Genomic DNA, 15,730 nt, shown 5'->3' on the forward strand with positions numbered 1-15,730 from the left:
GGCAAAGACTGAGGAGTCTGAGTTCACCAACTAAGTCTGTGTGGATAGCTAGAGGAGTTCAGAGTCACTGGCTGACAATTCAAAAACTTAACGCCATTTTTAATCAATGTATTATAATGGCATTTGGAAAGCACTGGGCTTCTGTGGAGATTTGGGGATGGCCCTTTGTGCATCCTGACGTTGCTTCAGCAGTAGAATTATAGCAAGAAATCATAGTTACTCAGAACAGGAGGAAACACTTTCCTCAAGGGCTGCCCTAAATAGAATAGGTAGTGAGGAGTGAGTGTTATGTTCCCTGACACCGAAGAGCTTCAGGCCAAAGCTGCAAAGATCACTCGGAATCCATGTGTGTTAGTCTGCTCTGGCCGCCATAACAGAATACCACAGACTGGGTGGCTTAAACAATAGAAATGCATTTTCTCCCAGTTCTGGAGTCTGGAGTCCCTGATCAAGTATTGGCAGGTTTGGTTTCCTCTGAGGCCTCTTGGCTTTGCTGGCAGATGGCTGCCTTCCTGCTGTACCCTTGCATGGTCTTTCCTCTGCATGTACACATCCCTCATGTCTTGGTGTGTGTCCAAATTTCCTCTTCTTATAAGGGCACCAGTCAGATTGGATTAGGGCCAACTCGTACGACCTCATGCAACCTTAATCACCCCTTTAAAGACCCTTCTCTAAATACAGTCACATTCTGAAGTATTGGAAGATACAGCTTTGACATATGAGTTGCCAGGGCGGGGGGTGTCACACAATTTAGCCCAGAACACAATGATTCTGTATGTTTTCAAGAACCACGAAGACACATAACTAAAAATGGATTTGTACTCCAAGGGATACATGTAGAAGAATAGAGATGAAATTTAAATGTGCTAAAACACATTGAAAAGCAAAGCAAAAAAAAAAAAAAAAAAAAAAAAAAGCTTAGTAGTAAGTTAAAGAGAAGCATTTCCCCAAAGAGTTAAATCACTGTCAAATCACTTCAAGCCAGTGGTAAGCTGGGTTAATTGTCAAATACTTCAGCAAGATCTAGTGGGGGAGTTAACTGCAGTTATTATCTTAAAAAGAACACATTTCTTTGAAATGCTATTATGTTTTAGAAGCACATAAAAGGTTTCCAAGGAGAGTCCCTTTTGTGTAATGATGCAAATTGAGCTGAGTGGTATGCATCATTTCTGGGGTGACATCTGTGGGTAAAGTCAGAGAAATCCAAAGGCTGCACACGATGTTAAGGTAAATCTTCTTGAACTGGAAGAATTGAGACCACTTCTGAAGATGGGACACACAAAGCTTTGTAAAATAGAAATAATAAGAGGGAAAATAGCAGGTTTTAGAACCTTGCAGGTTTCCTGCTGTTTATAGATCACAGATCCAAATATAGATGTATTTTAAGTTTTTAAAACATTCATTTTGTGTGAAAATCCTTCTCTGCAGATAGTCTGCTTCAGTGAAATAGGCCAGGAAAGGAATATATCTGTTAACCTCACAGATCTCTTTAAAAGGAAAAGGCTTGTGCCAAGGAGCCCTGGCTCTCTCGACTTTCTGAATATAAACGAAAGAACTAGAGAAAGAAGGGCAGAATGAAAAACATGAAAATAGAAGAAAGGAAAACGAAGTCACAAATTATTGAAAATTAAAAGGAAAAAAAGATCAAACAAGAAATAGAAGCATGTGCTGTGACTAGTTCTTACTTTTCCTAAATTACCATTTTATTTCCTGGCACTACTCCCCTTCAGAGACCAAGAACTTCTAGCCCACTTTTTTATGCTCTATTACCATTATTTCTCCTGAGATTTGGTATTTGGGTAGTAGGAAACAAGTGAGCATTTGCAAGTGCCTTGGCAGTGAGTTTTTTTTTTTTTTTAATGTGAACCCATTAAACATCTGCCTTTATTACATTTGTAGATGTACCCTGAGTCTAATAAAGCTCTCGGTGCATCCAGGCCACACATCCAGTATCTCGGAAGTGTTTAAGTGCCAGTGTGAAAACTTCATAAATAATTATACGCTAGGTTATCACATTATTCACTAATGAAGCTTGCTCTCTTTAAAGCAAGCTTTAAGTGGTTGTGAAGAAATCATCTGTGAAATTCCGGTAAAAGATTCATCGGGTTTTTGTTTTTTTTTTTTTTGTTTTTTTTTTTTTTTTTTTAATACCCTCTAAACCCAGCCTACTTTGGCTCTGGTCTCCCATACTCCATCTTGCTTACAAACATCCTGAGGAGGTTGAAAAGCGTTCAGTGGTGTCGCCTCTGTTGATTCCATCTTTACCGCTGTCTCACAGGTACTTTATTCGAATTGCATCCCCCAAAGAACCATTGTTCTGTTTTGTTCACAGCAAGTCTGAGACAGTGTATCACATTTCCAAGGAGGGGCTTAGCCTCATAATCACCTTAACATGAATGAAAAACAAAACAAAACAAACAAAAAGCCCACCCTGTGTCTGTGTCTTACTTTGTGGGTGATTTTTCAACAATATTATATATTGGCAATGTGCTATTCAAATTTTGTACTTTCATAAAATGAAATGTGTAGCAGTAGGACTAATCAGCACCAAGAAGAGCGATGTTGGCCAAAGGGTCTGTCTTCCTCCCTTCCTTCCATATTTCTTTTTCCTCTTTCTCTCTCTCTCTCTCCCCTCTCTCTTCTGCCTCCCCCCACCCCGCCCCGACTCCATCTGCTTTCACATATTTTACATAATGTCTATTTTAATCCAGGCTCTATATAAGGGCACTGGGCATTAACAATGCAAAGATGATTAAGGTAAAGCAGCAATGGTAATATAATGAATGTGATGGCAGAGGGATAGACTGGATACTCTTAGAACATGTCTTAGTTTGGGTACCCCCACCCTACTAAATCAGAGCCTACGAAAAATATTTGGGACAGGTAGTTTATTTGGTGTCATGCCAGGAAGCAGGGTTGAGGAAGTGTGGAAAGTGAGCAAGAAGGAGAAAAGCTAATACAGGACAGCAGTGAGCAACGATGACCTGGGGTCCAATCCCACTGGAGACCCTCAGAATTGTGTAGAAAGGACCTGAGATCACCGCTTGGAGGATCTACTGATTCCTGTCCCCATTAATTGGGAGCTGGCTCTGCAGGTATTAGCTTCTGCCACACTTCCACGTTGCTCCTGCAACCAGGCTGAGCAGTTAACTTCCTGTCGATTCAGAGAAAGCTGCAAAGCAGTTAAGTGCAGAGACACTTCAGGGAGGATTTGAAGTGAGGAGTGGGCACAGCACGTACAGTTGTCCCCAGGGAGGCTGAGTGGATGCGGCACAGTGCACCCGCGTACCTGCCACAGAGAGCATCAAGGGGCTCCTAATTTGATCTTGGGGGAGGTATAGGAGGTTTTGTGGAAACAAGGTCTCAGCTAAATCTCAAAGAAAGAGTAGGAGTGCGCAAAAGAGAAAAGGGCATCCCAATCTACAGAGGAGCTTGAACAAAGGAGGGAGATAGCACACTTGTTGAAGTGCAGGTGTTTTGGTTGGCTGGGATAATGTGAGACAAAAGGAAGAGATAAATCCAATGAGCTTTAGGAAGTAGACTGATAAGACTTGTTAAGGACAAATAGTGTTTTAATAGGAGTAAAAGGGAGGAAGAAGTTTCTGGTTAGGGTGACAGAGCAGGTGATACAGATGGAGGGATAAAGAACCCACTTGTAGGGTGAGGAATACGATAAATTTGCTTTGCACAGGAGATGTCTAAGGTGCCTGTAGAACATACAGGTGGATATCTGGATCTTTAAAAATATGAATCCATTAGATACTTGCCTTTATTGCATTTATGAAAGCACTCTTGAGTCTATTTAAGCTCTGGGTACATCTGGCCATACATTAACTATCTCTGAGCTCAGGGGAGCAATTAGGGCTAGAAATGCAATTTATGTAAACCTACCCTCAGGGATTACCCAAGAATGTAGATGTAAGTGAGATTGTGAAGGGATAGTATGTGAAATAATGAGAGAAGAGGGTCATAGGCAGAGCCTTGATGTTGAAATGGCAGGCAGAGGAAGAAAATTTTTGATGGGTATTGAGAACCTATGATTAGAGGTATAACATGAAAACCATGAGAAAGTGGTAAAATGGAAGTCAACAGAAAAGAGACAGTTAAAGAGAGAGAGGTCAACAATGTCAGACATCCCAGGAAGGTCAAGGAAGATAAAGGTGAAAAGTAGCCTTTGGGTTAGTGACCAGGAAGTTGGTGGTGGTCACAGCACGGTGAGAAAACTGCTATTCCTATTTTGTACCAGGCCCAGGGGTAAGTTCTCTGTGTCCATTCTTTCATTTAATCTTCAAATCCACCCTCTCAGTTGTTACCACTATTTTTGGCTGGGTTTGACAGATGAGCTGGGGCGGGGGGCGGGGGCGCACAGAAAGATGATGTCATAAGCCAAGGAAATGGTAGAGCCAAGATTGACATCTAGGCCATCTGATTCCCAAGCCCAACATTATATTGTCACACCCCATAGATGGCATGACGTGGAGAAAGGGCACCTTTCCCATTGAGACAGAAGGAAAGAAGGTAAGAGATGGGTAGAAGCAGATGTTTGTTGTGTGGAAGTGGAGAGAGCTTTTGTAATTCACACCAGCCTCTGTTCTTTTTATTAAGATGCCCTGAGGCAAAGAAGAGCAACATGAAGATATGGTGGGGAGACAGGACAGAGACAAAACTTTGGGATAACTGGTTGAGGTAGGAGCAAACATGTCTAAATCTGGGACCTCAAAGCCCTTCAGCTTTTGAGAAGTATCTCATCTCTCTTGCCATCTTTCCAGCTGCAATTGGGTCAGCCATGTTATGTTTTTAGCCCACATAACATAAATGCTTTAGTAGTCATAGGTCATCCACTTGGGCCGATGGGTGAAGCTATTCAGGATTTGGCATCAGGTTCAGTGTGGTGATTCTGATAGAGTAAGCTGTTGCCCTCACACACTGGGCGATGCATGTTTTAGATGATGGAGCAGTCGTGTCATGTATGAATTCCATGCACACTTGTAAGCACTGTCCCTGATAGCCAGTCTTGCCCAGAAATTCGGTGACCCTTGATGGACTCTACAGGGCTTGTGCCCACAGTGGCGGCACAGCTCCAGTGGGATGGAGATGCCATGTTACAATTGACTTAACCTTCTGAAACCATCTCTCTTTGAGCAGAAAGACTGTGAAATATAAAAGCCTGAGGGATGTTGGTGGCTGTGGGGTTTCAGAAGAATCGATATATAAAACATATCCACCTAAGCTCAGAACCAATTGGGAAATAGATGCAGGACTCAGATAATCAGAGATCAAGATATCATATTTATCACTGATCAAAGCCAGCCTGGAGATCAAAGCAGAGTGTGTAACACACAGTCCTGCTCATGCTCCACCCCTAAATTAAAGAGAATTACCCACCCAGTCACAGGCACAGCTGCATGCGAGCTGGCTTCCTCCATGTGTCTAATCCTTTAAAACTTATTGCTTGAAGGAGTGGAAAATGTGTGCTCCCTGCGGGCTGACTGATCTCAAAAGGAAAGGAGGAAGGACATAGCTGAGCCACATTTATCCAATTCCTTTCCCCAAATTCACAAATCACATAAATCACACATTTTTTGGGGGGGACTTGAGGAGTCAGGCTGCAGAGAAATGGAAGGAGTGTTAGTTACAGCAATGCCACCCCATGGAAACAGGAAAAGGGGTGAGAGTCTCCCCACCTCCAACCTGGGCACTCTCTTTCCAGGTGAACCAGAGAAGCAGATGAAACTGAGAGAGACAGAGGCAGAAACAAAGCAGATGAGATGTGGGGAGAGCCCTGATAGCATTTGACTCTCTGGTTTCAGTAGTTCCTCCTACTTACGGATTTTTCCATTTTGCTGTATTTCATGAAAATCATAACAAAGTGCTCAAACTCAGGTTTTGGCTTTGCTCATTTGGCTGTAGTATTATCTTCCATGCATTTTCCCCCCCAGCAGTCACTGAATTGGATCATCATCAGAACCACAGTATTGTATACTGGAGGCTGTCTTCGTCTGAGCTCTCCATAAAGCAAAGCCTCAAGCAAATACTTAAGTTCAAGTACTTTACAGAGGAGTGTGATTTAGAGAGCAGGAGTGAAGGACAGGGGAGCAAAGCAGGGAAGTGGGGAGAGCCAACACAAAGATGGATTCCTGTCTGCTCACTCACTCCCTTACTGGTGATTTGCCTTGTGAAACTCAGAGCTACACAGCCAGGGCAAAAAGCAGGAAAGTCATTTATTGATGGGCTCCAGTCCATCAAAAGTTTGTCTCTGCCCTTCCAGTTTGTTGCATGCTGTGGGTTCCCACTGTGTCTCTGCCTCAGCATCAACAGCAACCCCTAGAAGGGGAACCCTGTGCCTGTCTGGTTGTGTTTGTAGGAAAATGGAGCATGCCCAAAACTGGTTGCCACAGTAGGGGTTGGAATAAGAGATAGGTGGGGCCGAGAGAACTCAAGTTGTGCCCAAGATGTATCAGATACAAAGACCTTCTATCTTCATGATGAAATAGACTCAACTGACTAGTATAAAAAAGTAACATACTTGTCTCTTAAAGATATGCTATACATCTCTATTTGGAAATCTAAAAAATCCAACAGGCTTCATGCAGTTGTAAACAGACTCTTCTTTTCTGATAGGTTAAAATAAAACCATTCATAGACTATCATTGTAAATTATCTTATATTTAATAATATGTCAGGCTCTTCCCCCATTCTCTTCACCCCCACTGCCCCAACTCGTCAAGCAAAAGTTAGGTCTTTTTTGTCATCATGCAACATTTACCAAACAAGAAGAGTGTATCTAAAAACCAACGAACCAACCAATCAAAGGATTGACATTAAGATCCTTTCCCTGACACAATCTACTAATTCCATTAAATGTACAATAAGAATACCAGTACATTGCCTTTTTAAGACCACCCCTCAGCCTAATGGGAGTCCAAAACAAGCACATGAAAGGGATATCACGGTTGGAGCATGGAATTTTTAGGATTTATCCTTGACAGATCCTCTAGCAGGCCCGGTACCACAGCAACTATGGACTCTTGGTTAAATTGCTTTTTCTTTTGTTCCATTAAGTGTTCCTAAAGTTGTCCACCATTGGGTAAATTCACCTTCCCTGTTTGGCTGTGCAACAATTTTTAATAGTCCCTATATTAAATCTCCTCTGTTTGAATACCTCAAATATTCTTCCCCCTACCTCAAAAAGGACACTGACTAATATATATATATATATATATATATATATACACACACACACACACACACACACACATATACACATATATGTGTATATATATGTATATATATATTACATACATGTAATATATACATATGCATACATGTATATATACAGGTATGAGTGTGTGTACTTGTGTGTGTGTGCATGTATGGTTAAGAAATATTTTTTTTTGAGAGACAGAGAGAGGGAGAAGTCACGGGTAAGCAGGAGAGGGGTAGAGGGAGGAGAGAGAGAATCTTAAGCAGGCTCCATGGCCAGCATGGAGCCTGATGCAGGGCTCAATCTCACAATCCTGAGACCATGACCTGAACCAAAATCAAGAGTGGGGTGTTTCAAGTGGCACTCTTGACTGAGCCACTCAGGTGCCCCCACGATATATCCTTTTATTTGTACTGGTGATATCAAACTATTCCTATTGTCGTCTATTTCAATGTTTTAATTAATCATACACTTTGGAAATCTTTCCATATCAGCTCATCTCAGCTAGGTGCCTCATTGATTTTAAGAGCTACAAAGTATTCCCTTGGTTAGATACACCATCATTTCTATAACTAGGACCCCCACTGTGAGCATTTAGTTGTTTCTCAGTTTTTCACCATTACTAATGGCTGTAACTAACAGCCTTGCATGAATATATTTGCATACTTATGCAAGTAGATTTGTACAATGACATGGAATTTTGGGTTTGCTCCCTGCCTGTGGCCTACTTCTGGTAATTGGGTCACAGATTTGCTTTTCCACTTGGGAGTCTTGCCTTTCTTTTACCAGTACTCCAATCTCTAAAGAACCAAGACCTTGCTCTGCTTTTGTCATTTCCCCACCAGAGACTAAAATCCTGCATCTGAACCTCTAGACATCTCGCTATCTTTCCACCTCCTAACAGACTTCTCTGATGTCTACTTGAATCTTGAAATATTTTCCATACCCCAATTTTTTTTCCATGCTTTGTCTGCCTATTGAGATACCTGTTGTATCCCATTGATGCTGTTTACATTGACTACCATTTTTTTGCTTTAATTTTTGGATACTCCTTTATCTACTGAGCTGGATTATTTGTATCTGCAAGTGAACTTTTGAAAACACAAAATTATATATTATCTTTTTGTTGTCTGCAGGCCTGTCTCATGATAGGGGTTTGTTACATGCAACGATGCACTTGTGAATCTGAGGATTATCAAAGATTAGAGGATATGGCGCTTGTGAGTACAAAGGATATACTGTAATTAGAAAAATGAATTTAGGATTAGGACACAAAAAGGAAGTAGAGAGGAGTGCAAAAATAGAATTCTTGTAATTCTGGGGGCCAGAGAAATGAAACTGATGGTGTTCATGTCCTGGTTTTAGTGCTACAGTCAAAGGAAAGGCAGAGCTCAGCGGGTTGGAAGGAGAGAGCATAAGAGGATCTGTGGTTTGGTATGAAGTGATCAGCAAGGTTATGTAACCTCTTGGTACCGGGGAGTGGTTTGAGGAACACCTACTCTGTTCCTACTGTTCTCCGTGCCATCCAAGTGGCACTCTCTGCAGAATAGGAGAATGGGAGGCAGGAGAAGAGTCAAAACCTCAGAGTTAAAAGTTATAAGAATCCTGGACTCCTGGACTACATCGGGGAATACACACACACACACACACACACACACACACACACGTGCGTGCCCACAGGCACAACCCCTGGAACAAAACCAGGAGAATTTTACAAGCATCTCACTAAAATTGCAGAGGAAGGAAATCCTTAAAAGTTTCTACTTAGCAAAGCGTGGTAAATACAGAAAGCAGACTGCCAATCATTAATCGCTGCCAATATTGTGTAGAATATAATTGTTAACTGTCTTTATCTGATAAACTTCGTGTGTTATTTCAAGGAATATAAAACATCGACGAGTACTTTTATACATGTATTCTCACAATTTCAATCTTTATAATCTTATTTTTGTCCCCATATAATCTTAGGATTGTTAATTGAAAATTCTTCCAGTGGAATTTATCAGGGCAGAAATTCCTACAGTCAAAAGGACTAATACACAGTAAGTCTGCCTCGGGAGGATAGTGACATTTTCTGGTGGCAGTAATGCCTGAGATAGATCTTGAACATGAAGAGTAGAGTTTGTCCATCTGAACAGGTAAGAAAGGATATCCTAGGTGGGCAAACTTCATGAACAAAAGTATGCAAGCCCGACAGCAAGCTATGTTCAGGAAATGCAAGTAGAGAAGTATTGTTGGAACATAAAGGGGCAGTGTGCTTGTTATCTATTGCTGCCTTACGAACTGCTCCAAACTCAGAGGCTTAAGACAACACCTGCTTATTATCTTAGTTTCTGTTATTCAGGAGTCTGACACATTTTAGCTGGGTCCTCTTCTTAGGGTTTCCTGAGGCTAAAATCAAGGTTTTGGCTGCTGAAACTTCACCTGGAGGCTCGACTAGGGAAAGATCAGTCACCAAGCTCTCTCAAGTTCTTGGCGCTTGTAGGTCTGAGGTCTCCGTTTTCTTGCTGCCTCTTGGCTGAGGACCACTCTCAGTTCCTAGAGGCCACTCTCAGGTCCTCACCATGTGGCCCCCTCCATTCTAGCAATGGAGATCCCGTCTTGTAGTGGATCCCTCTCACTTTGAATCTCTCTGACTTCTCCTTCTGCAATGGGAAGGAGAAATCTCTCTGCTTTTAAAGGGCTCACGTGATTAGTTTAAGCTAACCTGGACAATCTTCCTATCTTACTATTAAGTGATTAATAAGCTTGATTCCCTCTGCTGTCTTAGAATTCTGCCCAGCACAGTTAGAATCTTAGGAAACGATGCTGAACAAGCAGCAGTTTCAGATGCCTCATTTTGAATGGATATTGACCACCTACTAGAGAAGAAGACCACATAAAATAAAGTCTGTTACTTCAGCAAAACTGAGGTGTTTTGCCTCAAGAAGAAGAGACAAAGTCAAATGTTAAAAGGCTGTCAAAGAGGATGGATTGGCTTTATCTCTGCAGCAGGTAGCAGTGGGTGGAAGTCACAGGTAGAAATAGCACAGTGCAGTGCAAAGAAGAATTTGTATTCTCTGCATTCTTTGCATTTGTTTAAAAAGGCTCTTAAAAAATATTGATTGTGAGACCTTACCCAAATAGGTGGACTCCAGAATCTCTGACAGCAGAGCAGATAACTTTAACCTAGAGTGAAACTGCCTCTTCATGCCTCTTTCTATACTTAGCCCACCACCGATAACACTACTCTGTTCTATTGTGTTTCACACCCCAGGCAAACTTTCTAAAGTCCCTTAGAAGAAAATTGATATGAAATATTATATAGATATAAAAAATTAAGTGTTTGGAGCTGCTTTCTTTTTTGCTCAGCCACCAAAATGGGAGACTGTAGACACATCGTACAACATAGATGAACCTTGAGGACATTATGCTAAGTGAAATAAGCTTAACACAAAAGAATAATGTATGATTCCATTTACATGAAGTACCTAGGGCATTCAAATTCATAGAGACAGAAAGTAGAATGGTGATTGACAGGGGCTGGGGGGAAGGGGAAATAGAATTTCAGCTGTATTGGGTACAGAGCTTCCATTTTGCTAGATGAAAAAACTTCTGGGGATGGACGGTGGTGAGGGTTGCATACAATGTGAATGTACTTACTGCCACTGAACTGTGCACTTAAACATGTTTAAGATGGTAAATTTTGTTATGTATATTTTACTGGAATTCAAAAAAATGTTTTAAGAGAGACCGTACCAAGGAAAAGTTACAAGAGTTCCTTAGCAAGCTTCTTTCCCTGAGGATTCCTACTATATCCTCATAGAACTAAAACACTTTGACAGAAAATAATTTCTCACTCAATTTAATGATTATAAGAACCCAGAGCTTCAGTCACAGGATAGCCATGTTTTGGAGCGTGGCTCCTTGAATATAACAACATTTAATAAATCTATTTCATTTTACTTGTGTGGTATAGATTATTAAACAGGAACTTGATTAGACTGTGATATAGAAAGGAAACACAAACACCAGGACTTGTTTTCAACAGGCAAGTCTTCACAGAGTGAGAATAGGTCACATAGAATAGGACCACTTCCTCCTCTGAAATAAATGTACAAGTAAATAAATTTTAGAGTTCCAAATTCCACCTACTTCCATGTTTGTGTCTAGGTGCTGAATTTGCCTTGTTCTAGTTACAGACAGAGGGTTAAATGTCATACGTACTCAAGTCCTATCTTGAAACAAATGCTGTTGTGCATACAGTGCTAATCATTATTTTATCAAGAGAACTCCTATTTTATAGTCTATTTCTACACCATGGGTTAATCTCCTTTTTATTTTTTATTTATTTATTTATTTATTTTTTTTCTTTCAACGTTTATTTATTTTTGGGACAGAGAGAGACAGAGCATGAATGGGGGAGGGGCAGGGAGAGAGGGAGACACAGAATCGGAAACAGGCTCCAGGCTCCGAGCCATCCGCCCAGAGCCTGACGCGGGGCCCCAACTCACGGACCGCGAGATCGTGACCTGGCTGAAGTCGGACGCTTAACCGACTGCGCCACCCAGGCGCCCCTTTATTTATTTTTTTTAATGTTTATTTATTTTTGAGAGAGAGAAAGAAAGAGTGCAAGTGGGGGAGGGGCAGAGAGAGGAGAGGGAGACACAGAATCCAAAGCAGACTCCAAGCCTCCAGGATATGAGCTGTCAGCACAGAGCTCGATGTAGGACTCGAACTCATGACCACAGGATCATGAGGACCTGAGCTGAAGTCAGACGTTTAACCAACTGAGCCACCCAGGCGCCCCAATCTCTCTCTTTTTTTAAAAAAAAAATCCTTCTTCCTTAAATTTTCATATGTAATATTAGATTTTAAAACGTCTACCCTCAAGCAATTATTAAATTTGACATCAGCATAGTGTTTGAGGTTCCATTTTTTCAGAAGCCATCAAATGTGTAATGAGACATACTGAAATTCCCCTTCCCCTGCTTCCCAAGCTCATCTTTCCAACACTCACAAAGATTTTTCAGCAAAGAACCTCACCTTATTGGGCTACATGTTTTCTACAAGAGCCTCTCTTATTTTATAAGACTAAGAAAAGAACACCAGTGTTTTGTTGCAACTCATTAATAGATCTGATAGTAAGAATAAATAAAATTTTAGTCTTTCCTAGGGAAACTAGATGTAAAATAGCTATTAAAAGTCAGTAAAAAGTTCACATAAAATCATGTACATAAATGATGACATCCATACTTGTTTGTTTCTGTGGCAGGGGTTTAGAGTCATGTATTTTCTGATTAATCATTTTGGCTCATGCGTAACTCTGCTGTAGAGGCTACTTAAATTTTCCACCCTTAAGTCCGAGAGACTGCCTTCTACGAGTTAAATATGATACTGTGGTTAGTTGCATTCACAGAAGGCACCCTCTTCTTGCGCCTGATCTGTTGGCATTCACATATCCGCATTGTGGGTTTGGGGGCCAAGGCCTCCACTGCTTCTCCAATGTCATCATGAGGATAGCCGTATTTGGCTATTGTCCTTGTTGGGTGTTTCATCACCATGACTCTGCATGTGAATATGTGTTGATATAAAATTAGTACAGGCTTAAGGTACTCGAGAATGTTCTGCTCACTGACCAAAAATTTTAATGAAGCATATAATCTGAACTTGGGTTCTGTTCAATTATTTGATTTCTCAAAATCGTTTGCCTCTGTGGAAACTTGTCAGCAGTTAAGATCCAATGGTTGTTGTTTTTTTTTTTTTTCTCCCCCTTGGCTATATGCCGAAGCTACTGATTTCTTTTGAGTTCACATCGGTAGCTTACAGCATCATAGGCTGGTTATTTCCTGCCCAGTTGTGGCATATTTAAAAAAAAAAATTCTTCTCTGTAGTATCTCTAGATGTTTCTAAGTTTACTTTTTTTATTATATTATTTTCATTCCTTAAATATGTGCAGTTATTATTCCTTTTTTTAAGAAATCAAACTGTTTGGGGTGCCCGGGTGGCTCAGTCGTTTAAGCGTACGACTTCGGCTCAGGTCATGATCTCGTGGTTTGTGAGTTTGAGCCCCATGTCAGGCTCTGTGCTGACAGCTCAGAGCCTGGAGCCTGCTTCGGATTCTGTGTTTCCCTCTCTCTCTGCGCCTCCCCAGCTCATGGTCTGTCTCTCTGTCTTTCTTAAAAATAAAGATTAAAAAAAAAGAAATCAAACTGTTTTTTTTTTTTAATTTTTTTTTTCAACGTTTATTTATTTTTGGGACAGAGAGAGACAGAGCATGAACGGGGGAGGAGCAGAGAGAGAGGGAGACACAGAATCGGAAACAGGCTCCAGGCTCTGAGCCATCAGCCCAGAGCCTGACGCGGGGCTTGAACTCACGGACCGCGAGATCGTGACCTGGCTGAAGTCGGACGCTTAACCGACTGTGCCACCCAGGCGCCCCAAACTGTTTTTTATTTTAAAAGCTTTGCTATATAACTAAAACATTTTTTCTTAATTAATCTATATGAATAAGAAATTACAATATGGATTTTTTGTTAAAGGGAAAGGGCTTGAATTAATAAATGTTCAAATTAATAAAGGGGTAAGGCAAAAACAACCACTTGGAAGGGTGTTAAACTGAAAGCATGGCCTTACATGTATTTTATTATTTATATTTCACACTTGAAAATTCAAACTGATAAGCTTAGTTGGACAACACAGCTAGAATTTAACACAAGAAAAGAGAATGTTGGCATTTTTCAAAGTGTATTCCATAGAACCTTAGCTCCTTAACATGTTCATGGCCAAAAAGTTATGGATAACTTTTCATAGCATAAAATGTTATGCCTCAAAAAATTCTTTTATCCAAAAAAATTGGGAAGCAGTGGGTTAAACAGAGTTAAACAAGCTTATTTATAGTGTGCCTTTTAGGAATATTTATTTCATTAGTTTTTTTAAAGATTTTATCTTTAAGTCATCTCCACACCCAGTGTGGACCTCGAACACATAACTCTGAGATCAAGAGTCACACACCCCACGACTGAGCCAGCCAGGCACCCTTTGGGAACATTTAAAATGCCCATGTGCACTGTAGAGCTCTAAGGGTCCAGTATAACAGGCAGCATCTCTAACATGTGTTTGTACCCGTGTTTTATCTGATAGGACTGGTGTTCTACAATGCACACTTTGAGAAATTCTGGAATATGCAAAAAATTCTTAACCTAGAGAACAGTCTAGCATGGTACAGACTTAGTTGAAGTCATGTCCTAAACCATTTTAGTTGCTTTTTAGGAGCCACTGAAAAACTTCTTAAAAAGTCTTAAAGTCCTAAATTGTCCATTTAATTAGTTAGCTTCATGTTCTTATTTACACAAAGACAGGTGAGACATGAAGGTGTGTGGCCCACGTTGAGGGTGGGACACAAAGAGAATGGACAACAGTCAGTGCTGCCCAGAGAATATCCAAGTTAGATTCTACACTGTAGATGTCCTTGTGATACCTCATGGGAGAATCCGTTTCAGCTTGGACAGCTTGGACCAAATGGAGAGCACCCTCCCCACCCCACACCAGTGATTCACTGCAGGCAGTGCTGGTGGAAGGGATTTAAGTATAAATCTGCCGGCATACCTTTTCTCCTTCTTCCTCTGCACACAATACTGACCTGTGGCTGGGCCAGGCAATAGCCATACAGTGATCATGAGATACTTAAGAATAAAAGCTGATGAGGTAAGGATTGCAGGGCAAGGTGGGGGGCAGGGGGGCGGAGAGAGAGAGAACAAGAGCGCATTATGGGTCCTTGACAGTCTCCTTGAGCCACTGCACTGGCCCCAGCCTGCTATGTTTGAATGTTTTGTAATGAGACACAAATGAAATCCTATTTGTTTAAGCTACCATTCATTAGTCAGGCTTCGTGTTATCTGCACTGGGAACACCTCCTTAACCAAACCAATGCTCTGTCTTGGCTGAGAAAGGGCTACTGTGGAAATAATGTATCTGTATAGCTGAGAAACTGAAAATCAGATGTGTCTGAACATATTTGACAAAACAGTGGGATGAGTCTTCCAGAAGCACAGTTTCCTGTGCTCTGAAAAGCCTCTTGGGGGAAACTCATCCTGCAGAAAGCAGATGCTAGACATTGTAAGAGCTTGACTCCAGTAAGAGAGCTTTGGTTGTTGGAGGAGGAGGGGACTTTATGGAAATAGCGTTGATCCTCAAATATCAATCTCAAATATCCAATACTGATAATGAAATGTGTTTCCTGACCCAGAACTCATTAGAGTTTACACTGGGTTATTAGGAGGAGGGAGCCTGTAAAAGAAAAGGAATGGCGATAACCTCATGGGACAAGCTTAGCTTTCCAGCCCCTGTAAGGGTATAACACGTAAGGGGCACAGCACTCTCCTGCTTTGGAACACAACACTGCAGTGTTTTAACATCTCAAAAGCTCTGTGTCCTCAGCTGTTTCAGGAGGTGCTAATGCCCCAGTAAGGTGGCAAATGCCACGTGTGAGAGGGAATTTGTTTGCAAAGGCATGTAAGATATTGTTTGGGGGCTCCTAGAAATATC

This window comes from Lynx canadensis, chromosome A1 (genome assembly GCF_007474595.2).
Source record: "Lynx canadensis isolate LIC74 chromosome A1, mLynCan4.pri.v2, whole genome shotgun sequence".
In the NCBI taxonomy this organism is placed as follows: Eukaryota; Metazoa; Chordata; class Mammalia; order Carnivora; family Felidae; genus Lynx; species Lynx canadensis.